Consider the following 25,703-nt stretch of genomic DNA (forward strand, 5'->3'; position numbering starts at 1 on the left):
CAGTGGCTTCAATAGTTAAGATTCAGCTGCTTTTGGTAATTACAGATAGGGCTGTTTGCTACAGTTTGTCAGCCCAAACTGTTCATCAGGCTTAGTGTGGGGAAAAAAAGATGTCAAAATTACTCAGCACAGCTCAGTAGCAGAGTGGAAGGTCCAGCAGTTGCCATTAAAATGTTATGGATGTGGTTGCAAATGACAAGGGGACAACCTTGCACAAAGAAATCCAGACGGTACAGGAAAAGCTTTCCCAAAAGACTGTAATTATTTTGACAGAAGATATTATGTGCCAGATTTAAATCACCAACTCTCAAATTGTTATAAACCAGTGTCAGAAGAGATTTTACAGTTCTTGGACAGTGGCACTTCTCATGGTAGGGGTGACAAGTGATGCGAGTCAGAATGCAGGATTGTACGTGAGAAACTTTCTAGTGATTTGCTTTTTACTCTTGCAGTTTCATCCAAAAGCTTTTCAGTATCTTGCTGGAAATTAATGTTTTGTAAAGCTGTAGCAGAAATCACAAACTCTAGTGAAACAGATTTTGCAGCTTTGCACATTTAGATTTATTTCAGTGTATGTACTAATTTATTTTACTTTTTAGATGGTGCAAAAGCCATTTTAGTTTTGTTTTATTTTTTTTTTCCTTTTCTCCTTTTAGAAAGGAGGTGAAGGAATGTCAAAAGAAAATGGATTTTTTTTGTGGTCTGTGTCCTTATGAGATAACTTTTCCTTTGAGATGTCATCAGGTGAGCTACTTCAGGGGTTTTTGTTCTCTATCCTTTACTGATATTTAGATGTTCTAGTGTTTGCTAATATTTAAAAGATCCTTTTAGGAAGGAGGGGACAGAGAGATAATTTTTCTAAAAAAATATTACTTGAAATACCTTTTCTTTAAAAAATCTCTACTAGGACTTTAAAAGGATTGTTTATTCTTTTATGGAACTCTTCTAGAAACTAAAATGATACAACTTCTCTTTGAAAAGCAACTAACTCTCTCTAGCAACTAACAATTCCTGTGTAGGAATGTGTGCTTGAATTATGCAATATTCTGAAGGCAGAGCAGTTTATTCTGAATTTGTGAAAATAAATAAGAACTCACCAAGTAGTTTCTTCCATTTCATCTTTTCCTTTTTCTGTTTCTCTCTTATGGGGCTGTATTTGATGCTTCCATGCTTTCTGCTTGCAATGACATCAAGTTTCTCAAAGAAAAGCGGGTGGAACTGAGCCTGTCTGGAGAGGAGATTATAAAGGCTGTAGTGGCAGCAAGTGAGAAGGCCCAAATTGGGACCAGCCCACCTGGCCTTAGAGGCATCTGAGGGACCCAGACTTCTCTGGCAGACTTCTCTGCAGCTCAGAAAGTTTATAAGATTAGGAAAATCAATTCTAGAAATAAAGATGTGCCAACATGGGCAGTATGCTGGGAAGAATTGTTTATATTTCATTTTTATTGTGTTTTAATTTTTCTTTTTGCATTTTATTTTTAAGATGGCAACTCTTTTAGTTTAATTCCGATGAAACTTGTCTTCTTGGAGTTCAAATTCTTACTGGTGTTTTTTCAGAGCTTACTACAGTGGAAACCTCTACAAGTGCCCTGCAAAGCTCTGAGCGCCTCAGGGTCACTCTTTTTAGTAACTGCTGAAATAATTGTGCTTTTCTCAAGTTCTGCAAATTCTTTTCTTCTGCATGGCTTTTCTAGACTGCGTGAATAGCAGTGGCATTGTAGCTGACTCTGCAGTGGTTTTATTGCTCATCTAGGACAGCTCCAAACTCTGCATCCCTGCTCCCGACAACTTTTGGTAGAATTTTTTTTATAATCTTGGAAAAATAAATATAAGCTTTGTGATCAATTGTCAAAAGTCAACTTCAGTGTAACTTTTTAAATAGTCAAAGAGAATGATTGCTTGCCACAATATTTGGATTCAATTGTTTTGCTTACAGTTAATGTTGTGAACACTACAGCAATGTGATAGAATTTTTCTGTATCTCTGAATATTAATTCCCAAAAAATCTAGGCTTATCCATTGAGACTGTGCTCATTCTGCCTGTGAAATGTTGAGCCAAATGTTTTCCAAGAACAGTATTCTCTGCAAAAGCTTTTACTCACTGTAAACAGAACAGGCTCTGCAGCTGTTCAGCCATGAGCCCGTTCCAGAAAAAGGAACTTTTGCTCTGAGGGCAAGATTTCTTTGCAGTGTGGGGAAATATCCCTGGGTCAGTTCAGTAGGAGTTTGAAGCAGAAGCTCTGCTGAAGGGAGTTAATTCAGACAGTCCAGCTAACCTGGCTCCACTGTTTGCTGAACTTGTCTCTGATCCTACGTGATTTCCTCCTCAGCTGTCTTCAAGCCTGGTTCACTTCTGCTGGAACTTGCCCTAGTTGGAGAAAAGAGGGATGTCAGGTAGGTTTTGTACTCTATTTGACTCTAAGCTTTGTGTTTTTGTTCCTCAGGGAGGAGGAAAAATGTTCTGTGTTGTTTTGTACATCTAAACCAAATACTTTGTTGTAATGATGTTGTCCAAATATGAGTTTTCACCCAAAAGAACATCATCACTCTTTGTTGTTTGTTTTACTTGTCTTGTTGAGGATGTTTCTGTTGGAGTGTTTGAGGAGGATTTTCTCAGCTGATGGGAATGGCTGCAAAAAATGTTCTCCTGAGGGCATTTTCACTGCAGAGTGAAGGTTTGAACTGAATGAAGATTTATTGTTTTGCGGTTCTGAACAGGCATGTCCAGAGGACTCTGCTGTATGTGGATCATTGATTCTGCTGCCCTCTACTTTTCTCACTGGCAGCAGAGAAGACTTCCATTTTCAGCAAGGTACAGCAGATGCAACAGCTGTAACATTATCTTGCTTCAGGTTTTCTCCAGAAAAACTCAGTATTTGGGCATGTATTGAGTACCCTTTAAGCACATCCACATTGAGAACACCTTCTTTTCCTGTACCACCCTATGTATTTTGCTATATATTTGTGTTGTAATTACTTTAATGAAATTATTGTCTTTATTAGTATAAATAATAGTACTTATTTATCAGATCAATGTGGAGAGCTAGGTATATGAGGAGAGAGAAAAGTATTTTAAAATATTAAATAAATATTACCTTTACATTTCTGTTGTGAATTCCTAACTTTATGTCAATGTTATTCAACTGGAAAATAAAATTTGCCATTTATATGACTAAGCAGCAAATCACAAGCACAGAGTGATCTCTTCTCAAATGGCTCATAAACTGCAATTAGTTACCAGGAAATAATTCATGGTACTATTAAATAATGAAAAATAGATAAATTCCAAGGTGTTTTTTTTTTTCTTTTTCCCCAGTTTAAAGTAGTGGAAGTTAGAGATGGTTTTTCTAGAAAAGCATTCGTAAAGCACTGCTAGCCTAATTCAGGGCTCTGAAGGCAGGTAAACTTCTGGCTGATATGTTCAAAAGGAAAATCTTAATATAAAAGAATGACTAGTCACTAGAAGCTATGTTGATATGTAATGTCAATTTTTGCTACAATTGAAAAAACTCTGGGTTTTTGAACCATATTTTCCACTCCCCTGCAATGTCTCAAGTAATGAAAAATAGTGTTTTTAGGAAAACCAATCTCCCACCTGCAGAGCAGGACAGGTTTTGAGTAATAGTTAAATAGCTGTAAGCTGCAAATCAGCATTAATCTTGAGCAGTATTGCTAAGGCTGCTGTCAGACTACTTTTTGTTAATTGACATGCTACTTGTATTACAGAGAATTTTTTTCTTCCTACTAGAAAAGTGGTTATTGCTGTCAGAAATATCTGGATTATTTGGGATTCTGCTTTCATTACTTCTAGGAGTGACAAGAGCAATAGATGCACCTTTATGCCAAATAAGCAGAATTTTAAGTGTTTCTTTGGGCAGGAGACCTAATGCAGTGTTTTAAAATTACGTTTAAGTTACGTTGATTTCTTTTCCACAAACATTATGGGAAGTTTTTACTAGATTGTCAGCAAAACTTGTTTTCTGTAGCAAGTAAAAAGAACATCTTATATTTCACATCATGATCAGTGGCATTAGAGCTTGTAATGACTTGACTGTATCCATCTCATTTCTGTTAATCTCTAGCTGGTGTATTTGAAGCTGACTAAAGAGAAGGCATAAAGTTATTCTGAATCAAAAATAATGCATGAATAATTTGTCTCCTAGAATTCCCTGTCTGGAAAGGAGTAAAATATGAACTTCATTATTTATTACAGCATGTTTTGGTTATAGTCTGCAAGTAATAACTATAGGAAAAGATTATAGAGGAAAATAGATGTTTAAAATAATAATTGAGAAAAAAAATTATATAGAACAGTACTTCACACATTTCCAGAAATGCAAAGATTTTGTGGTGAAGCATAAATTCTCAGTTTTACTATTCATCAGTTTTTAGAGAGGAATGGTTTTGTCCTAGAGTCTTGATGGAAATATTTTCATTCTTTCTCTGAGGAAAGATTGATTTTATAGAAATTTGGCTGAGCATATTATGTTCTGGTATTCTGGATATACTTTTTCTGAGGTCTTTGCCCTAGAGGAGAGAGCACTGTGTATGTGGTTAATCAAGGAAGACACTCTAAGTAATGTTTTCTGAGTGGCTTTAATAACCACTTGTATGAATTTAATCATACTACTAGCATATTTTTTGAATAGTAATGTTAAGTATATTGCAAATCACATAATAAAATTATGCATGTTATATATTAGACTACAGATAATTATATTTAATATTTTACAATTATATATTAATTATTAATAATATGTGCGAAATGGACCATTACTAGCAGTACAAAAAGTCCTGAAATGGGCTGGGCAATTGGTTTCAGAAGCTGTGAAATGTTATTGTAGCAGATGGTTTAGATTGGCTTCTGGTTAATGAGGGAACTAAGAAAGGAAGTTGAAAATGCAAGATAAAATGAAAACCATAAGATAGAACTCAGTTTTTAAAGAAAAAAAATGTAATGGAGAAACAGAATAACACATTTCAGAGAAACAGAGTTCCACAAATTCAGGGAATTGCTAAACAGGATTTCTTGGGAAGATCAGCTAAGGGATAAAAGACTGCAGCTCCTGATGGAGTCATAGTTTTTGTACATGTTCTACAATGTGGAGGTGAGATAGAAATGGTAGAAACAGACCATAATGGCTGTATCAGGAGCTCATTACTGGCTTGAAGATCAAATAGAAATCATACAAAATGGGGGAAGAAGTGTGCAGGTGAAGGTGACTGCAAAGGAATAGAATGGATCTGTATGGATAAAGTTGGTTAGGAATTTCTATTAAGGGATAAACAAAGGAACAGGGCTAGAACTAGGAGGAAAGAAAAGAAGTCTATTTCCCCTGCTAAACAGAAAAAAACATGAGTTCTCTGATTCAGGGAAGACAGAAGTGTCCAATATATTTTTCTGCAAAAATTTTTAGTGTCTCAGTATTTATGAAGATTCATGCTAACAAGGAAATAGTTAACGTGATCTAAGCTTCTAAAGCAAATGTTTTGGGATACTTCAGGGCTAAATGTTCAAGTTGACAGGATCTGAATAATTCTCATTCCAATACTTCACGAAAGTCACCTTTGAACTCTTATATTTATCTTTTTGAATGAATGCAGTTGCCTGCTCTGCAGAGATGTCAGCAGGACTTGTCCTGGTTGATCTGGACTCTTCACACCAGGGAACAATACCCTTCCCTGGCTCCCAGGGAGGACCTCATTTAGTGATCTTTCATATGAGGCTTTCAAATACACCCTTCCACTCTGTCTTTTGACATCCTCTTAAATTGAAGATAGTTCTGGGAGTTTTTATGAAGTCCTTAATCTCCTTGTGGGGAATAGGGGTTAATTTGTGGTGTTTGCGAAGCTGCCTGGCTACCTTCTGGAAATGTACCTGGATTTCTTAATAGTATAGCTATTAGATAACATTTTCTCTTTATCTTTCTGCTTTGCCTTTTTTTTTTTTTTTTTTTTTATTGCTCTTTATTAAGAAGTGGAAATATTTCTTCTAGCAATGAGCAACACATCACAGGTGTGTTAAGATTTTTACATTAAAATGAACTGGGAGAGAAGTGAAATAAAGCAACCAAATTAATAACAAGGACAGATGCAGGCATCTTCAGCTGAAGATGAATAAATTTGCTGACTCCTAAAACAATAAATCAAAGTATCAACTAAAGCAGAACCTTATTTTTATGTAAAAGTGTCCTTTTACGTGAGGACTCCACCTTTTCACAGGAAAGGTGAAGATGAATTGGAAATTAATTGTAACATTCCAGGGTAAGACAGAAAGGGGAATATAGACAAGCCACATTTTTAAGGTGTGTTTGCATAAGATGAGGAAGAAAAGAGAAGAACCCACTATCTAAGGGATCTGAAAAGACAAAACAGCAGGTGGTAGAACTAAGCACATTCTCAGTTCCTGCTGATGCTTGTTATTGTCAACTGGATGTCCCTGTGACTTTCTAACAGCATCCCAGCAGAATCTCATCATGTCAGCACAGCTGAAGGACTATATTAAGTGAAAGGTGAGAGAAGGAATTGAGCTAAAAAGGGTGAAAACAAGAGTGTACCTTGCAGCTACACTGCAAGGTACACTATCCTATTTGCAATTCTTGTATCTCTTTTTTTATGAGCTTTAATGTTATTTATGCTAGGGGTGTGTACTATACTTTTTTTTAAAATAAATGTTAACTGATATGTAATTAGTTTCTAAGCTGTGGGAATGGTTGGACCAAAGCACTGACTTCTTTTTTTCTTTTGTATTGAGGGTTAGTGTTCTTTAAATTACTTTAAAAACTAGAATAACTGAAAGTTGTTCTTTTGACTGATTTTTAAGGCAAGGCTAAGTGTAAAGGAGGAACATACCACTATCCATTTCTCAGGTACAATCTTACTCTACAGCTACCACACATCCTTTCTCCCTGAGCTAAGACATACAAAAATAGTGATTTTTATATTATCTTTTTGTTGCTAGGGTTTGCATGATTCTCAGGGGGGAAATTAATATAAGACATCCAGGTGGAAAGGGGTGTAAATGGTCTAGAATGTATTGATATACCTAGTTGCCAGAATGAGGTTATGAGGATGAGACTGAGCTGCTCTGGTGCTCACAGACTGAGAGTCTGGGTGGGCTCTTACTGATCTCTGTACCACAGTAAAAGGAGAATAAATTCCTGAAGCTGTCTAAGGGCATTTACAGGGAGTAACACACTACTTGAAAAAGGCTTAGCTGTTTCTATTGATAACTGGTGAAAACAACAAAAAAGCTGAAGAGCAAGTTCTGGATACATGTTTTTCAGGACTTTCATTGAATCTGGTGAAAAGCAGAAACAACTGATGCACGCATGTTTGGAGAGTGCATGAAGCATTGCAAACTCTTTCAATGTTTTCCTTGTGCTGTGCCAAGAAAAATCTTTGGAGATTTCCATCTATTTAATCTATTCAGGAGCAACAACTTAATTTTTAAACAGATGTTAAAGTGTAACAGTAAAAACTCTACATCTTGGCACATCCCACTTCCTAACCATCCATATTTAAATGGTACGGATATTAAATATTACTAATGAAATCTCCACAGATGAAGAAAGTGAAGAATATTCGTTTTCATTCTATTTATTTGCGTCTTTAAAATCTATGTACTTTTAGGTTCAAAGAAGCCAACAAAGGATATCTACTATGTTCCTTATTGTCTTCATATTCTGCTTCAGACCTAGAATTCAAGATGCTGAAACTCAGTTACTTTAAATGCCTTTGTGCTTATTTGTATTTAGATTTAAAAATAGTGACTAAGGGCTGTGTCAGATAATTTAGATTCTCCAGAAATGTGCTGCATGTGTCAGAGTTCAGTTTATTGGGATTGTATCTGACAATAGTAAAAGTTGTGCTGTTATACTGCATCTTATTTGTTTATACTACTCTCTTACTGAAGTTTAAAGTATAAGTGATTGAATCTGAGAAACATTATGATACTTATCTGAATATCTCAGTATTGTAATCTTTGCTTAAACCCCCTTTCATGTTGCATGATTGGCCTTAAATCTATTGTTCATGATAACCATATCAAAATGAAGCATGTGTTTTCAGAGTAAATTTCTACTTTATTGAACAAAAGGTAATCTAGCATATTTGTCCATAAAGCAGGAAAAACCCCCATGTCCTGAGGTTGTCCATGGCACACTGGAGAGAGAAACAGGATAATAAGAACTGCTGGAAGTTTTTTCCAAATTTTTGAGACAATCTGAGTTTTTAATATACCTATTAAAATAAATTATTTTGACAATCTACTCTAACACTTGTAAGTACAGTCATGTCAACACAGACTTTTATGTACTTCTGGTCCATTTCAAAGAAGTTTTCCTTCTGCCTTTTTCCTGTTCTGCTTTCCTTATGATTCTTGATAAAAAAAAATGAGGGAAATTTCCATTTAGACATATTTTGCTGGAAGTATTTTGCTTTTGGCTAATATTTTCCACTTGGACAGCCAGCTTTTCTTCTGAGATCTCTCTGACAGTTGCTCAAGTCTTTGGCACTTCGGGCTCTGTAAGGTGTAAGGCTGACTTTAGATTTTCTGTTTTCTTCTGGCAAACTAATGTATGCTGGCAGACGTGCTACACGTTGGCCTTCTCTTCTGAGAGGTAATGATGGTGACAGATTGCCATTAATCACACACACTTGTAAACATTTCAGCTAAAAGGGACTGCAAGTGTAGAGCAGCTATCCCTACTAATTTAATCTCTAAAATTCTTTTTCATTATAGGCAAGTTAGCTTGAAAATACTTCCATTGTTCATTTCAGTAAAAGTGCATGGGACTCCCATTGTGACCAAATTCCTTTGCAGTCAGTCTATATATTTTCTTTTTTCATTCACTTCTTAGTGTTCTGTTTAAAATCTGAATGTTCTCTGGGTGCTGCACAAAGAGTGAAATCTGCTTTGTACAGTGGTTTTGTGTCCTGCATTTGCATTTATTAAAGAGAGCTTGAGTTGTCATATTCCAAACTTGGTGTCTTTCTATTTCACAAATGTGGTGGAATTTTCCTGTGGCAGAGTGGCTGTTGTGAGCTGGGCTCTCTGGAAGTGTTTTCATGCTGAGGAACCAGATGGGTGGGCACCAGAGTATTATATACTTTGTCTAAAATAGCATGAGTAGGAGACTATTTCTTATTAGCAGAATTAGTGAGGTCAGTGAGATTTTTCGATAAAGAGTAACTGTCCTTTGCATGATTTCACATTCTTACAACCAATTATTCTGAATTTAAGAGCAAGCTAATTGTTCTTGGCTAAGAACTTCAGAGATTTAATGTTGAAATGAGTATTTTTGCAGATAAAGTGAGACCTTCTGGAATTCATTTTTTGCAAAAACTCAAGATCAGTAATTTAGGTTAGCAGATTAACTGGGTATTTCCTGCAAATTGACTTTTATTGAATACCACATGAGAATTACAAAGTAAACAAATAGCCCAACTCCTTTCTTCAAAACAAAACCCAGTTCCTGTTCCTCCCCAAACCCCCATTCAGTAGCCAAAGCTGGTATGGACTACTTATAAGTTTGCTTAAATGACTGCAAATTTGGAAGATGTGTGGTGTGAGAAAATTTCCTTTTATTTCTCTTTGCATTTCTATTGTTTCTTTCAGACCCAAATTTTATTTTGTGTTTACTTTGTATCTTAATCTTAGCAAGATTTTTAGCATTTATATATGATTAAATAAGGGTATTTGCCCAAAAAGGTTGATTTTCAGGACAGACCAAAAAAAGCAAAATAAAACTAAAATGAAAATGTCTTTAATGAAACCATCTTTGAGATAGAGGGTAAATCCCAGTGAGACCTTGGAAATGCTCCTTGGTACTGAGAGAACCTGATCAGGAGTGAATGCACAGTAGAAAGTGAACTCTTCCCACGAGGCAGCCTAGGAAATGGGGAATTTCAGAGCAATGCAGTGCATTGTAAGAATAGTATTTGTTTTTTAAGGGTGCTACTACAAGAGCAGTTGCTGTATTCCCCTGAGAAGTCATTGTAATTGCTTAATGAGCCTGACAGAGGTTTTCCACACATGCTGTGTTTCTAAAATGCACCCATGAGAATTCAGGGCTGTTCATCTGTTGCCAGTGATCCTCAGGGTCACCTTCAGGCAGAGCATGTGTAAGGCAGGATAGAAACCCTGCAATTCAGAAAGAAAAACTAGACGCCTTATAATGATCTACTTTAAATCGTTTATCGTGTTATAGGAGCACTCTTGGAATGTTCCTATGACATTCTAAATGTTAATAAACTAAAATGTCTCCATAAAGGTCACCTAGTGGGATTTCAATAAAAATTATTTCTTAGAAGAATTTTCTCCAATCCTTCAGCATGAAAAAGAATTTGTACATCCAGGATCTGGAACACTTCCTGTTATTTCACAGCCCCACTCACACTGGACAGTTCTGCAGAGTGAATGGAACCCCTGTGTTACTGCAGAATACTGTGCCAAACCTTTGGTGTTGGTTTCAGACCACCATAATTTTATTTGTGATCAGCTGCTACAGTGTTAACATTATCTGACATTATCTGCACTGTTGCCTTATCTATGGTGTGAAGTCTCCCATGCAGATGGCATATGCAGAATTTAAAATATTTTTTCTTTTCTTGTTATTTCTGTATTTTTTTAAAGCTAGAAATAATATGAAAATTTGTGTTCCTTGGCATGTCAAAAACTTTGTGTCAGACCAAACCCAAAATATAAAATAAAAAGAGATATTTGAATGGACATTTGTATCCTTTAATTCCTAAGGCGATCTGCTCAGGGTGAAAGCATCAGAAATGAGAAGGTCATTTTAAATGAAGATGTTCTGTTTCTGCAAACACTGCGAGTTATTTTTTTATAGCTCTTGAAAGTCAAGAACCCTTGTGAAGTGGTTTACTTTAGGAATTCAATTGAAATCAAACCTGCAGGGAAAACCTAAGGCTCATAAGCTGACAAGAAGTGAAACCAACTCCTAAACATCCACATGCAGAACAGAATGTATTTTTCTTACTTTTAACAAGTAAGAAGTATATTATAATTCTTCCCTATGGGTGGTGGGAAGAGCTGAGAATTAACTTAGACCTGGGTGTAGGTCTTAAATTTTGGTAATGCAAGCTGTATTTTGAATGTAGTCTGTAAGTGTTCTTACTCTATTTCTTGTTGTTCCATGAACATTGCTGGGCCTTTGAGAGTTAAAGGGTTATTTGCTGGTGGAAAAAATTGAAGTGACAGGAAATTACTTATAGTGACTATCATCCAGGTGCCTGAATGGTCCATTGAGCTTTTAAAATTTATTTTAGAGTTTCTAGGTGCTATAAAAGGTTTTGTTTTTAAAGGCTATGCTTTCTAATTCTAGAATATTAGATATAGAATGTAATCTTGCAAGTTACATCACAAAATGAGTTTTGATAGTATGCATATACATTTGTATTTCTATTTTCTTTGCCTTTTTTTTGTTTTTCAGTGACTACTGCTTGTCTTCACATACTGAGCTTGTGCAATTTCAGTATTTTGTCTTTCTTTGCTTTTGTTCCCAGACTTAAAAGAAAGGCAACCTGCCCAGCTGATGTAGCTAATTAGAAATTCTGATTTTCATGTGACAAGGGAGAAACTCTAAATCAGAACAGGAAGACAGACTTGCTGTAGGAGAAGGTATTGCCAGGCCCACCACCAAGCCTGGTCTGGTTTGGGGTGTCCCCTAAAACCAGGAATGTGCTCAGTAGAACTGGGATGTGCCCTGAAAGGGGGCAAACACTTCTGGGGAGGAGCTGCCTAAGGGTGGGTGCTGGTGAGCAGCGGGGGAAGAGGCAGCTGCCCAGGCTGCACCCCAGGGGCTCTGCGAAGCCAGGGGGGATTTCCTCACTCCTGCTTTCCACGTGGGACTGGACACTTCCAGGAGATAAAGGAAATGGGATTGTGGTAGGGGTCATCCTCTGCTGGGCTAATCCGGAGAGAGTGAGCTCTTTGTCCTCAAAGAGAGAAGGGGTGGCACAAAACAAAATGAATGCCATACCCACCAAAAGCTTTGTGTTTCTGTGCAAATCAAACCTATTGAAAGAATTGTTTGAGTTCAGTAGTTTACTGATGGAATTATTTGTTTAGAGAGCTACATTTTCCAGCTTGTGTCCCAGTTTGTGACATAAAATACCATCAGCCCTTGTGAACTGGGGGATAGCAGGGACAGAAGTCTTCTCAAACTCATTAGAGTAACTTTTTTAGTCTAAGTTTTGATCTAGAAATAAATTAGGCAAAAATAATAATAAATCTTCATTTAATTATAATATTTAACTATTAATCTGGGACAAGCATTTACAAAATATTACTCTGTTATTAAATTTGTTTTTGTACCTGATCATTGAATCAACAATTATCTTGAAATTTCTTGCAGATATTTGAAAATGTGGCATTATAACCTAAAAAAAGATGAGGTAATTTTGTAACCTGAAACAGCTAACTGTAAAAATGTAATTTTTTAAAATGTAAAAACTGTAATTTCAGAGAGTGTGCTATTCTTTAAATTTCAATGAAAAATTAAAGCTGCCACTTCTCAGTCTAAGGCTACATTTATCAGTAAACATTAAGCATTAAAAAAAATAAATTAGATCTATCAGCACTTTCTACCTTCCCTAAAAGATGTATAACTTAGATTCTAGCCTCTCAATCTATCTCATCTGAATTCTTTCTGTGAGGGTCTTAATGGGATTTCTTTAGTACAGTTTGTGCTGGGTTAATGTCAGCTTTGTGTGGCATCCTAGCTCTAGTTTTCATCAGCCAAGGGAAGAAGTGAAAGGATGCTGAATGAATGCAGGTTATGAGCTGTTGGTACAAAATCAGCCTTCTGTACTTGTGATTCAAATTATCATCCCATAGCTTTTAACTGATCTTTAATTTTTAAAAAGTTATTTTTTCCCCCTGGAAATCTGCAGTGGCTTCTGGGATTGAAAACTGTGAATTATCTTCTACACCTGCTGCTTCTAAGATGGTTCTCCTTATTGACATCACTCTGTAACTGGAATGGCAATTCTAATTCTTCCATTAGGTTCTGATTGCATTGGCTGTGCTGTTTGCTTAGTGGCAATCTAAGAGTGTCGGCATGAGAGAGTAATCCAGAAAAACAACAAACCCCAGAACAACAATGATGGGAAATCTCGCTGCTTGTTTGATTTTGTAAGTGGCAACTCCAAAGAATGCATTTGCATTCAGCTCTGACTGTATGAGAAGCGCTGCCCGGGTGTGTCCGTGGCGTGGGGCAGGCACCCGCGGGGCTCTGCAGAGATTTGCAAGAGGCACGAGTCCAGTCGCTCGTGGGGCTGCCAGGAGTCTGGCAAGATACAGATGTGCTGCTATTAGCATCACCTGAGTTACAGCCTGTAATGTGGTGTCATTCTTAAAGGAGTTCCTGCTTCTCAGCCTAGGGAGTGCTGGGGGGCCTCAGCAAGCCCCCCATTCTGTATGGATTCTTGCTTTCTTTCAGCCTACTTTCACAAATAATTATTTCCTTCTGCAAGGCCAAGATGCTCAGCAGTTGAATCCACACTTAAACTGTGAATATGTTTGGCTTCTGGAGTAGTTAAAGCCCAGTGCAGACTTTATCTGGGACATAAAATTGTAGCTAGTCAGATCAATGCATTTTCACTTTTGAGATGTATATTGTGCTGCTTAAATTGATGTTGTATTTTCACTTGTCAGAAATCTTTTGCTTTAACTATCTTGATTTTGTTGTGACAAATCAATCTTAGGAGAGGATATGATGAACTTGTCTGGTAGGTCTCACATGAGCATTAAGTATAACTATTTTGTATTCCTAAATAAAAGAAGCTAGGTATTTATATTTAAGTCACGTTGCTTTGCATCCTTTATATTATGCTGCTGTAGTTTCATTATAATTATTTATTATGCCAGATCAATGTGTTTTTTTTTTTTTTTTTTTTTGTGCGTAAGCTTAGTCTGTCAACAAAATTATAGGAGAATGAATGATAGCTTTAAACATATCTATGCTTGGTTTTTTTTGTCATCTTCTAGCTTCCTTTCCTCAAACTTTGGACTGCTTATGGTAGTGCTCTCTAGAGGCAGAATTACTTTTTAACACCCAGTTTTAGAAGTGAGCTATATTTTTATTGCTCTGAGCTAACAGAGAAGCACAATTCCCCTAGAGGCTGTTCCAAACAACTGTAAGAAAAGAGACAGAAATATTTCAGGAAACAGATTATCCCTGACAAATATATACAGCTGTCTAATAGAGCAACCTCCTCAGACCCATCCATGTCACAGGATTTTTTTGGTCACTCTAATCTTCTTACTTTTACAGAATCTAGTTTTGTATTCCATTAGTATGCATGTGTATGTTCTAATAGTCTATAAAAATGCTGCATGACCTACTTACTGAGAACCTGGTTTTACATCCCATTAGTGGGCATGTATTTTCACAGTAACAGACTTTTAAAAACACTGTGTGACCCATTTATTCTGCTTCATCGGTAGCTCCTGATGTAGTGTGTATGCACATCTCTTTCCCCATTGTTTAGGAAAATGAGAAAACCTTCCAGTACTGATTGAGAGCTCTGTGCTGTTTGAGCTGCTTTGACACTAATATGATGCTTGAAAGCATTTGCAATATAAGAAAACAGGATGTAGATGAAGCAACCTGTACTTAGAGAAGGATTAATATTGCAATGTATCCTGACCTATTTTTAAAGGACTCCTCATGTTACTGATTTATGATTCCCTGTTGAACTCACTCATGCTTTACTTTGGTTTTCTCTGAGATTTACTCAAGATGTTGAACAAAAAGGAATTCTTATGAATGAAGAAAGCATCCACTGATTTTTTAATCCTAAGTGTAATTCCTAAATATTGGGAAGGACCACATTATTTTTTTTTGGAACCTGTCATCTGCCTTTCATTTAATATACTTTTTTTTCCCCATGATACCCTTGATTTTTATAGACTTCTACCAAAATTCTTTCTTAATCTTGGCAGAGAAGCCTTCGAGTCTAATACAAAACTATTTTATATCTTTTCTCATTTTTATCAACCTGCTCTGTACTTTCTATTGTTCTATTCTTTTTGAGGGCAGGGAGACCCAAAATTGATGGTGTTTAAGAAGTTTTGCCATGAAATGCATAATGATATTTTGGTCTTTGTTTCTTTCTTAACACTGCCTAGATTCAATTGAGTCTTTTTTGATGGCCATTGCATAGTAATCTTATGGTTTAATGAAATTAGCTGTTATAGCCCCAGATCTGAAATCCATCTGAGCATTTATCACATATATAAGTGACCAATTCCTACTTGTATGATGGAATTTTATTTGATTGTAGCCTGATCTGCCCTGGTGAGCACTTTGTCAGATCTCTTCTTTTGCTCCATACATTTTCAAGGAGGTAGAGTCTTGTGGTACAGTGCCATCCTTGGAGTGTCCCTGGGGTGCCATGGAGTTAGATGATCTCTGTAGAGGTCCATCTGCTTTCAGACATGCCCTGAAGTGCTTTATATCCTGAATCAGAAGCATATGGTAGTGGCTTTATAATATCCCTCTCTTTGTGGGCCCATACTGGTGAGGGGATTATGCATTGATGAACTAGGGGACTTGACTACTTAAGGTTAACCCTTGGAGTTCTCCTCTGTGGGTGGGATATGGGTATCTTAGCAGGGGCTGAGCTCCTTACATCCATAGAGTGTCTGATTTACTCATTGTCCTTCCCTACAAGCACCCAACAGTAACTGGTTTACAGCCACAACACTACTCAGATGAGTCCCAGAATTCAAAGAGAAATAGAGAGATTCTAGTGCCAGGAATAAATGTACATAGCACGGGAGAGGAAGACAGAATGATCTAGTTCAAAGGATTTATAAGAATATGTGAACACTAGTAAGAGAGGGGATTGTGGTCTTCTGGGAGTATTAAAGTGTCTTTGGTGTGAAGTTAATCTATGGAACTAATTGTATTTAATTTGGGGGTTTCACATTGTAGTTCTCAGGCTGAAGTAATTGCATGGAGGAATTGCACAAAAGCTTATGAACAGGTTGCTTTATTGTACCTCATCCACATGTAAATACTTTCCCTCCTATTATTGTAAAAGGGCTTATTTACTTTAAACATTACCTAGGTTCATTAATTGCAGTATTGGAATTTTTAGTGTAATGGGAAAAGTTGGTCTATCAACAGAGTGGCATTATAAGATGAATATTGTAGCTAACTCCTGATGCACAGTTAATACCTTTGATCTGCAGTTAATCACCTCACACTAGGAGGGAATGGTACCATGATAAATAGTTTTTCTGCCAACAATATGTGGCCCATAAAGCTAATATTTAGAAGACATTTTGTCTTGACTTTTCAATTTGGGAACTCAAAGTGTTTAGAACTCAGTAATTGGTTTAATTTGGAAGTTTTACATTAAAGTCTTGATGAAGTTCATTTACTGTGCATCAATAAAAGGGATGGGAAAATGCTTAGGAACTGCTGCTTTCTGAGCCCCTTTAGTCTGGCAAAACATAATGCCGCTTCCCTCTTGTTGCCTATAAATCATTCAAAGTGCTGAACATTATATGACATAAATAAATAGATATGTGACCTGGAAGAATGCAAGGTCAGTTTTCAGTTTCGCAAGGCATGTAAAGTGAGGTAATTGATCCATTTGACATGTAGCAACATGAGGAATACATTTGGTTCCCTTAAACAATTAGGTATATGTAATATTAGTTTAGCTTCCAAGTACTTGCAAATGCTTCTGCTCTGAGTTCAGTCTTGGGAGACAGCTGCTGTTTTATACAAGGGGAATAAATTGAAGATGGGAGTAAGATCTTTACTTGTCACATAGAAACATGACTGCTCAGAGACTGGTATTTGATTATTCCACAGTAATACAAACAAGCGTATAAGGTAAAATGTCAGTTGGGATGGTTTTATTTTTAGCCTTTATGACCTGCATTTAAGCTCCATCACTTCAGCTGGAGAACTTGGAGTACCTCTAATCTTGAATGGTCTATTGCTTTCATCTGCTAATTGCTAATGCATTTTAATATTATGTTTATTACATTTATCTTGTATTTTCAGAACTGGTTCCTTCTCTGATGTGAAGCTTTACTAAATGACATATAATTTTCCATAATATTAGCTGCTGAGTAATTATAGTTCATGATGTCTAGGACTAAGAAGTCAAATTCTGTTGCTGAAAATGTGAGTACAGAAAGTTTTAAAGCTGTGGAGTCTCTATAAAGCATACAGACATCAACACTACTTATTGGCAAAATGACCTGTTTAGCTTTAAGAATTACTGTGTGTAGGTTTCAGCAGAGTAATTGATCAAGGTTCAGTATTTCACAAGGTTCATCAATATTTGTGAATTTTTATTAGCTACTTTTAATGATCCAAATTGTATGTTACACTTTATTGTTTCCAAAAATTAGTTACTGCTTTCATAATATAAATCAAAGAATAGGATTCTGTGTTATTTTAAAATAAATGTTGATTTTTAAAGATTTCTAAGACAAATATTTTTATTAAGGACAAATGAAAAGCTTAATTCTTGCTATTTCTATTGGTGATCAAAGCAGTGAGTATTTGTCTCCTGGGGTTATGTCTTTTGAATAAGAAATAAAAAAAATTAATTTGCATTGCTTGGACATAGTTTGCAATTGTTGGAAAAACCTGCTACACTAATTGATCAAAAGAGATTATTGTAGTGAGAGTGCCTGGCAGAGGAGACAACTCTGGAACAAATGATACTGAAAGGAGGTTTGTAAGTGAGTCAACTTTATTTGAGGCTAGACTTAAAGGACAAAACAAAGGCACACTTATCCAGCTGTTCATACTGCTTTCTATGTTATAGGTTGTTCAATATGTAATGAGAAATAAGTCTCTCCATGTTCTGCACCTCCCCCTCTCAGTGGCATGTTTTTCAGTTTGTTATATTGATCTTTCCAAAAAGATGGATCTGCTGTATTACTGATAGGGATAGGGTAGTTACTAATCTCATTTAGCAAACCCCCTTGATATTATAGCAGTAGTCAGAGTGGTGGGGTCACTGCAGTTATTTGTTTAATGTTTATTTTATTTCTAATCTTGACTGAATGTGATTCTGTATAACTCTGCAGCATAAATAAATTAAAATTACATTATATCAGATTGCAATTTCAACTCCTGAAAAGCTGGGCAATTTTGGAGAACTTTAAGGACCTGAACACATGAACCAAAAATTAACTGCCACTACTCAATTGCACTAAAATATGCAGAGTGGCTTTTATTTGTATTTCGTTCCATAAAGCAAAGCAAATGAGATTTAAGAAACATGTCTGAAATAAATAATCCACTTTATTTATTATAGCAGATCTTGAGCACCTCTGGCTAGCCAGGAAATTTTAAGAAGAGGAAAGGCAATCTGAAATTTTATTAATTATGCAAGTTCTACAGGAAGCAAATATTAAGAGTGTAAAGAATGGGAACCCTAGATTTTCTGGAATAAGAATTCAAAGGGTATGCCTATGGTAGAGTTTTAATTTGGATGGGTTATACTTTTGAAATTAATCTCCTGATCTTTCCAAACTGCAATTCTTTGCTGTACATCATGAAATGGAACATGAAACTTTCATAATTTTGTGTGATGTTCCATGGGACTAAACTACTGTTGTGGCTTAACCCCAGGCAGCAGCTAAGCCCCAGAGAGCTGATCACACTCCCCACCAGGGGACTGGGAGAGAGGACTGTAGAGTGAATGTTAGGAAGTTCGTGGGTTCAGATAAAGGAATGGGAATGGAAAAGTTTAGTAAGGAGTGGCAAAGCTCTGCACACAAATAAAGCAAAACAGGGAATTAATTCACTGCTTTTCAGGGGCAGGCAAGTGTTCAGCCCGCCCAAAGACGGCAGTGCCCTGTCACGAGCGGTGGTGACTTGGGAAGACAAGTGGCATTGCCCCAAATGTCCAACCCTTCTCTCCTTCCTTCCTTCTTCCCCCACTCCATACACTGGGCGTGATGGCAGCTGGTCTGGAACACCCCTGTGCTCAGGGGGTGTCCTGGCCTGGCTGTGTCTCCTCACAGCCTCCTGAGCCCCTCAGCCCTCCCAGCGTGGCCCTGGGAAAAGCAGGAAGGGCCTTGGCTCCGAGGGAGCCCTGCTGAGCAATAACAAAAACATCTCGGTGTTACCAGCCCTGTGCTCAGCACAGATCCAAAGCACAGCCCCACACCAGCCACTGTGAAGGAAGTTAACAACATTCCAGTCAAAACCAGCACAACTTAAAAGTAAAATCCTAGGAAGTGTGTTTGTGGGTGGTGGGTTTGCTCTGCAAATCTGCTGTCGGAGCTCACTGCTTGGTCATGTAGGCCAAAGTTGGAGCTAAAATCTGATATCAAATTCATCAAATCTGATATTAAACTGAAATCATGATACACCACGGGCACTTTGCCACCCAGAGATACTCTTCCACAGAAGAACTTGTATTCATGAGGAATGTTATGAAAATAACATATTTCACAGGAGTAGGAGTAGGTACCTATGGATGGCTGACAGATTTTATGAGGAAGGAGAAGGGTGATTGACAATTGTGAGAAAGAACAATCTTTAGGCTCCTTTTTGCTTCTCGTGTAGCAAATATCTATCATGTGTGGCTCTCAGCAGCACCACTGGAAGCCACCTGAGATGCTAAAATTTTTTTCTTGCATTATAGTCAACAGAGTTTTGCTCAGTATGAGATCCCTCCTGTAATCCATTGTGCTTCAGAGTTGATCGGATTCACTTTTCTGTGGGCGTTGAGTAGAGTTGGACACTTGGTGTAAACATCTGTAAATATTTAAAACCTGACATTCATCCCTGATGGATAAAGGACAATGCAATCAAGGACAAGAGGTAGGGATTAGAGTAAATACTAAATAATGCAGCTGGGTAAAGGTAAAAGCTGGCCAAGAGACTGCAGCAAATAACAATTCCCTTCTAGAGGAAGGTGAAGCATAAAAGCTGATGCTATTGCAGCAGGTACTGTTCTGTGATAAATGTACAAGCAGGTAGTAGGTTCTGTTCTCCTAGAGAAAAAAATGAAGAGAACCACAGAATTTGTACTATTGATTTGTGTCATATATTTATGTCATTAGCCTGAGTAGCATTGTTTTAATTTAAAATTAAATGTATCTGTATAAATTACAATTCTTTGTTTAATTAACCTCAGTGAATCTTAGTCCAAAGTTGCAGAATTTTTGTATTTTTATTTAGGAAGGCAAATAGCTGTTTTTTCCTTAAAACAAGGATACTACATAATCTAAAGATTGCTGAGGTGCCTAAAATGAATGCTCATCAAAATTTCTGGGTTAATGCTTCACTGTATTCAGACTATTAAGTGTTCATATTCTTATGAATGTTCTCTTTCTCTTATGAAGAAATAAATTAATAATTGCAATTTTTTTTCTAGAAAGAATCATTACTGTAAACATAATTTGAGCCACATTGACTTTTTTCAGTTTTTTCTCCATTATGTTTTCTGACATAACCTCTTCATACCCTTTCCTAGTAATATCTTGGGTATGGTTAGGAAAATGACATAGAAAAAATATTACATTAGAATATACATCTGGTGCAATGCAAATATTTGGTTTTGTTGTGTAGCTGAGATAAGCTAATTTACCATTTTGATTCATCTCCTGTGGAATCACATGATCTCTTAATTTAAATAAATAATTCTTTGTTTGTGTAACTTCTTGAGAATGTCTAACTTTTTGGCCAGTACTGTTGACATGCCTGCCTTTGAGAGAAATCAGAAAATTTCTGGGAATCTGCCCCTAATTCATCTGGTATTGGTTTAGATTAAGCCACTGTTCCTTGTAGTTATTAAAACTCATCTATTGGCAATCAGGAATGGGGGTGTTTCAGAAATTAAAACTGCTTTAATGTGAATTGTTTCAAATATAGATTTTAGCATGGTTTTGCAAATAGGAGCTGTCACTTCTACCACCAGCAGTGATAGCCTTTTGGTATCTTATTTCACTGTTTACTGAAAATACAGAGAGGTGTAAAATATCTTTCTTATATTGTCTACAACCTCTTCCATCTGTGAGTGCACAGCCACAGTCTCTTCTCCATCTGTCCCTGTTTCTATCATATGGTTGGTTCAGTAAAACCTATGGTTGTTTTCTTTGGAAGAGTCTCAAACAGAAACTGAACACAACTGAGTGAAATGTTTAAGCATATTGCAGTTATTTTAATGTTCCAAATTTTAGCACTAGTGATTTAGATTTTAATTTTTCTAAGTCAAAACCTGAATATAAATTGAGTTTCCATTTTTTTTCCAGGGCTCTTAAAACATTTTTTGTTTAATAATCTGTAAAAAGACAATGCATCATGCTTTATATGCTTGAATGCTTTGAACTTAAAGCAGCTGGGAATACCAGTTAATAAGTTTAACAATAATGGGGATCATGTGTTCTATAGCAAAGTATGACAAATAACAGTTTAAGATGTAATAACTGTTTAACTTTAACCTGGTATTTCTGTAGAAATGGGATTTTTATCCATGAAGGGAACTCTAATATAGATGTGTCTAAAAAAGCTTCAAACCTTGGGGTCACTTGTTCAGGAGGAATTCTGCTCGTGATTTTAGTTCATCTCCTTATTTGACCTTGTTCTTTGTGTATTTCCACTGAAATACAGGATCACTGGTAACTGGAGACTCATACAACACTCAAGTTAATAAGTTATAAATTAATAACATGTTTATGGAAGTGAACATGACAATGAATGGATTTAGAAAATCAGATGCTGAGTTTTCTTGGCTCTGTGTAGCATTAGTGTTCTTAGTGCACAGTTCTAATTGTTGGTGGAATGTCTGGGAAGATAATTTTTCCTGCCTCTCATGTTTTTAAAGCTGTATGTGTTAGCAGGCTGTTACACCTTCCAGTGCTGTCCTCTTTCTCTGCTAGTAACATAATACTGCACAGTATTCACTGATCACATTTCAGGGACCAATTTAGTTTACAGATTATTTTAGGGTACTAAACAGAATTGCTTTTAATTCTGAAATCCAATTCATAAAGCTGTAGAGAGATCGAAATATCTTGTATTTTTCTTCTGGACTTGATCTAGAGTTGACTAGAATTGGTATATCAATGAAGAAATGGTTTTATGCTTTTTAGAGTTTTTAATAGAGACCATTATAATGAGCTGTTTGGTATAATCAGATTAGCAAAATCTGAGTAGCTTTGTTCCTCAACTGTATTTCTGCCTCTGTGGTCACTTCTTTCCCCTGTGCCCTGTCCTTGTTAACACAGCTCAGTGGATCACTGTCGTCTTCAGTGGATGCCTGCCAAGATTTCAGCTCAGCTAGTGGCTGGTAATCTTGGCTATAAATATATCCCCCCCTCTTCAGACAAGCTCATAGTAAATGATGGAAATTATTACTTCACACAAATCAGAAATTTTAGCATGGATGTTGTGTGTTAGGTATCTAGAAGAAACATAAAATCCCACTTTGAAAATAACACATCTGAAAAGCTGCTCCATGCAAAGCTTGTAAAAGTGTCCTTATGCTGCAAATTGTGGGTGAGTAACTGCTGGTGCTCTGGGTGAATGTTTAGAGAGGTTGGCTGTCATGTGTGGGTTGTGTTTGCAGCAAGTCTAGCCCAACAAAGCCTCTGGCCTGAGCTGCAGGGGCTGTCTCTGTCAGTGCTGGGGAGCAGGGGTGTGTAGGTGTCAACAGATGGGAGTTACAGGCAGTCCTCGAGGAGGATTTGTCCTCAGCCCACGAGCATATGCTCAGTGCTGGAGGACGTGCTGAGCCTCGCTGAGCGCTGGTTATGCAAGGCTCGCTGTAGTGGCAAGGCTTCTGGAGAGGGACTGAGAGAGCAGCAGGAGAGTTCACTTTCTACCCAGGGCTCTGATTAAATTCAATTCTTGAGGCAGAGCTGCTCTTTGAGCAATGCCCACTGCTGTTGGCCTTGTTATTGAACGAAGAGATCACCCAGAGGCAATTTGGTAATTTCTTTGTCAAATCTCGAACCAATACCCTGAATAAATAGAAGAACTTAAACTTTAATTATACCTGGACTTGACGTCACTGGTTCCTCTTCCATGAGGAAGCTGACTTGCATGGCCCCAGACATCTGCCATCATTCACAGGGGCAATGTCAGAATAAATGCTGCTGTGGAAAGAAAGGGAAACCAGGAAAAAATATTTTGCAATAATCTTGTGTATGTTATTTCATTCTAATGATCTGTCTGGCAAACTTGACGGGCTCTACTTCTATTAAAGAAGAAAACAAAGAAAAAAATAAACAACTGAATATATGTGTGTTCTAGCAAGCAAATTTAATTTCCTCATTGGCCATAGATACACTATGGCTTGACAACACAGATAAATACAGCCCTTGGTTAAGAGGCAGAGGTATAAGTGGAGGATGAAAACCTTTTCTGATGTTTAAAGTGCATGGAAATCCTGCTCTGCTGTTCACCTGTACTTGTGCAGCCTAATGATCCTTTTGTTAATCCCTGAGCCAGGGACTGGATCAGAAAACTACCCTGGGAAGGAAGAAAGGAGAATGACAGGATAAGTGGACGAAGTGTGTGTATATATATACACGCACCCCCCCCCCCCCCCCCCCATATATTTTCTTTTTTCTTCGTTTATTTTGAGCAATACTAGTTTATTAATTTCCCCTGCACTTGTCTGCTTACCCAACCTTATGTCACATCCTTGTTTGTGCTAATACAGCAAACTAATTGAGGTTAAAAATAACCTCTATCTGGAGCACATACTTAGAGGCACAAAGCTACTGAGAAAAAAGTGAGAGCATCCAAATTTGTCTAGCCCCTCAGGCTAAATTCCAAAGTTTTCAGAAGAAAAAAGCTCAGGAAGGAAAGCTCAGGAAGGTTGTAACAGGTCTCTGGAGAGATGAAATAAATGTTCACAGGTGCTGTGAGGGAAGAATTTTGAGCAGGAGCATCTTGTAATTCAGTATTGTGTGAGTTGAGAGAAAAATAGTAATTCATCAATTTTAATACACTGAAAGCAAAAGTTGGGTTGTTTTTTTTAAACTCAGCACTGTTCCTTTCATCTAAGCAATCTCTATGGTGATGATTCTAGAGAGCCCCTGAACAGGCAGCTCACAATAGTAAACATTTTACAATCTATAAAGGAGTATTTACTGAAGCTGATAGAGAGCAATTGCTTCTTAGTGATACATTGGATTGGTTTTTTTTAATTATAGTCTTGGAAATGCTATTGCTTGTTTGAGTTTAAATTATCTTGTTATACAGTTTAGGTGTATGAACAAATGAAATAATTTTGTGGTAGTTTGCCCAAAGTTATATGTACAGCAATGATTAACTTTGCCTCTGCTGTGCTGCTACACTGAATATTGCTCTGGTTTTCCTTGAGTTTTCAGTATCCAGCTCTATGTTGATTGTATCTAGATCAGATTTTGCAGCATTAAATTGAATAGATTCCATAATCATTAATATGTTAGGTTCTGTTTATCAGAAATATTTAGTTTTATTTTTCCCTCTGCACCCTGAGACAGACTTTGGAGAGGAGTTGGGGTCAAGAAGTTTCAGGATATTGAGGTTGCCTCTTCTCTTTCTGTAGATATTTATGGTGAATTTTGCATTTTTTCCCCCCACATCGTTCCAGGAATTATGTGAAGTTTGTATGCACATTTCATCTTCTGAAATGCCCATTAGTCAGATGAACTGCTTTGTGCATAAGCGAGGAGAAGTTCAAATAAAGGTATATTTGGGGAAAAAAGGGAAGACTTCTGCTTCTGACATATATATCTTTTCAGGGTACATACTGTACTTAAATAGTTATATACCACCCTTTTTATATTTCAACTCTTGTTTATTTATATCGGCATATTAGGGTGCTCCAAAACATGTTTATTTCTATAACAGCCAATCAGCATGCAGAAGTAAACCATGCTACTTGGGAATTGCTTATCAGCTGTATAATGAAGATGAATGGCATGCTAAATCTTATCTGATTATGCAAAAGTAGATTTTTATGATAGTAATGACTTTGCTTTGCAGTTTGTAGAAAGCTGGGAATCATGAATCTGATTAATCACATAAAGTTAGATTGAAAGAAAGAAGAGGAAAAAAAAAGTGATGCTGTGTATCCTGGGTCTTTTCCAGTCATTACCTGATGTTTAAAATCTTTGTGGGCAAACTTTAAGAATATCAAATGATAGTGAAATTCATAAGTTGTAGTAAGCCTGTTTAAGAACTGGTGCTATTAATACGACTTCTGGAACAGCTAATATAATCTCTAATGGCAAATATTTGCCAGGATTGGTTACATTATAAGCTGAATGATATAAAGCACCAACAGAAAGATAGTCCTAAACTCTTAATCTTCAACTTCCTCGTGGGACCTAATTGTAAAGCAAATTTGTTGATGCTATCTTCAATAATAGATTCCTGCATCCAGCTGAATCCAGCCTTGACTCAGAGGTTCAGGCCTTGGAGCTACATCTACCAAAATTCAGTTCTTGGTTTCTTGGGTTTGATTTTTTTCCCCTGTGTGTGCTCTTATTTAGAGTTGGAAAATGCACAATAAAACTTCTTGCATAAGTTTCACTTGTCCTTGAGATCTGAAACATTGTAATGAGACATCTCAAAAGGCACAGGATGGCTCATCCTGCTGTTTTCCTGAGCCACTGTTTCATCAAGGAGAATCATAAACCTTGGAAGCTTTGCAGATGTCTTTTCTTGGGAGATTTTCAGATTGATGCAGTT

The 25,703-nt window shown here is 36.8% G+C and overlaps 1 long non-coding RNA gene across 1 annotated transcript; it reads left to right on the forward strand.

The window, feature by feature from the left end:
* Positions 1 to 721: 721 nt before the first annotated feature.
* Positions 722 to 17,085, forward strand: LOC110474170 (uncharacterized). Its single transcript, XR_002466027.3, has 3 exons — positions 722 to 744; positions 2,331 to 2,394; positions 17,049 to 17,085. It is a non-coding gene; the product is annotated as an uncharacterized LOC110474170 (long non-coding RNA).
* Positions 17,086 to 25,703: the final 8,618 nt, after the last annotated feature.

Source organism: Lonchura striata, chromosome 11 (assembly GCF_046129695.1).
Source record: "Lonchura striata isolate bLonStr1 chromosome 11, bLonStr1.mat, whole genome shotgun sequence".
NCBI classification, from domain to species: domain Eukaryota; kingdom Metazoa; phylum Chordata; class Aves; order Passeriformes; family Estrildidae; genus Lonchura; species Lonchura striata.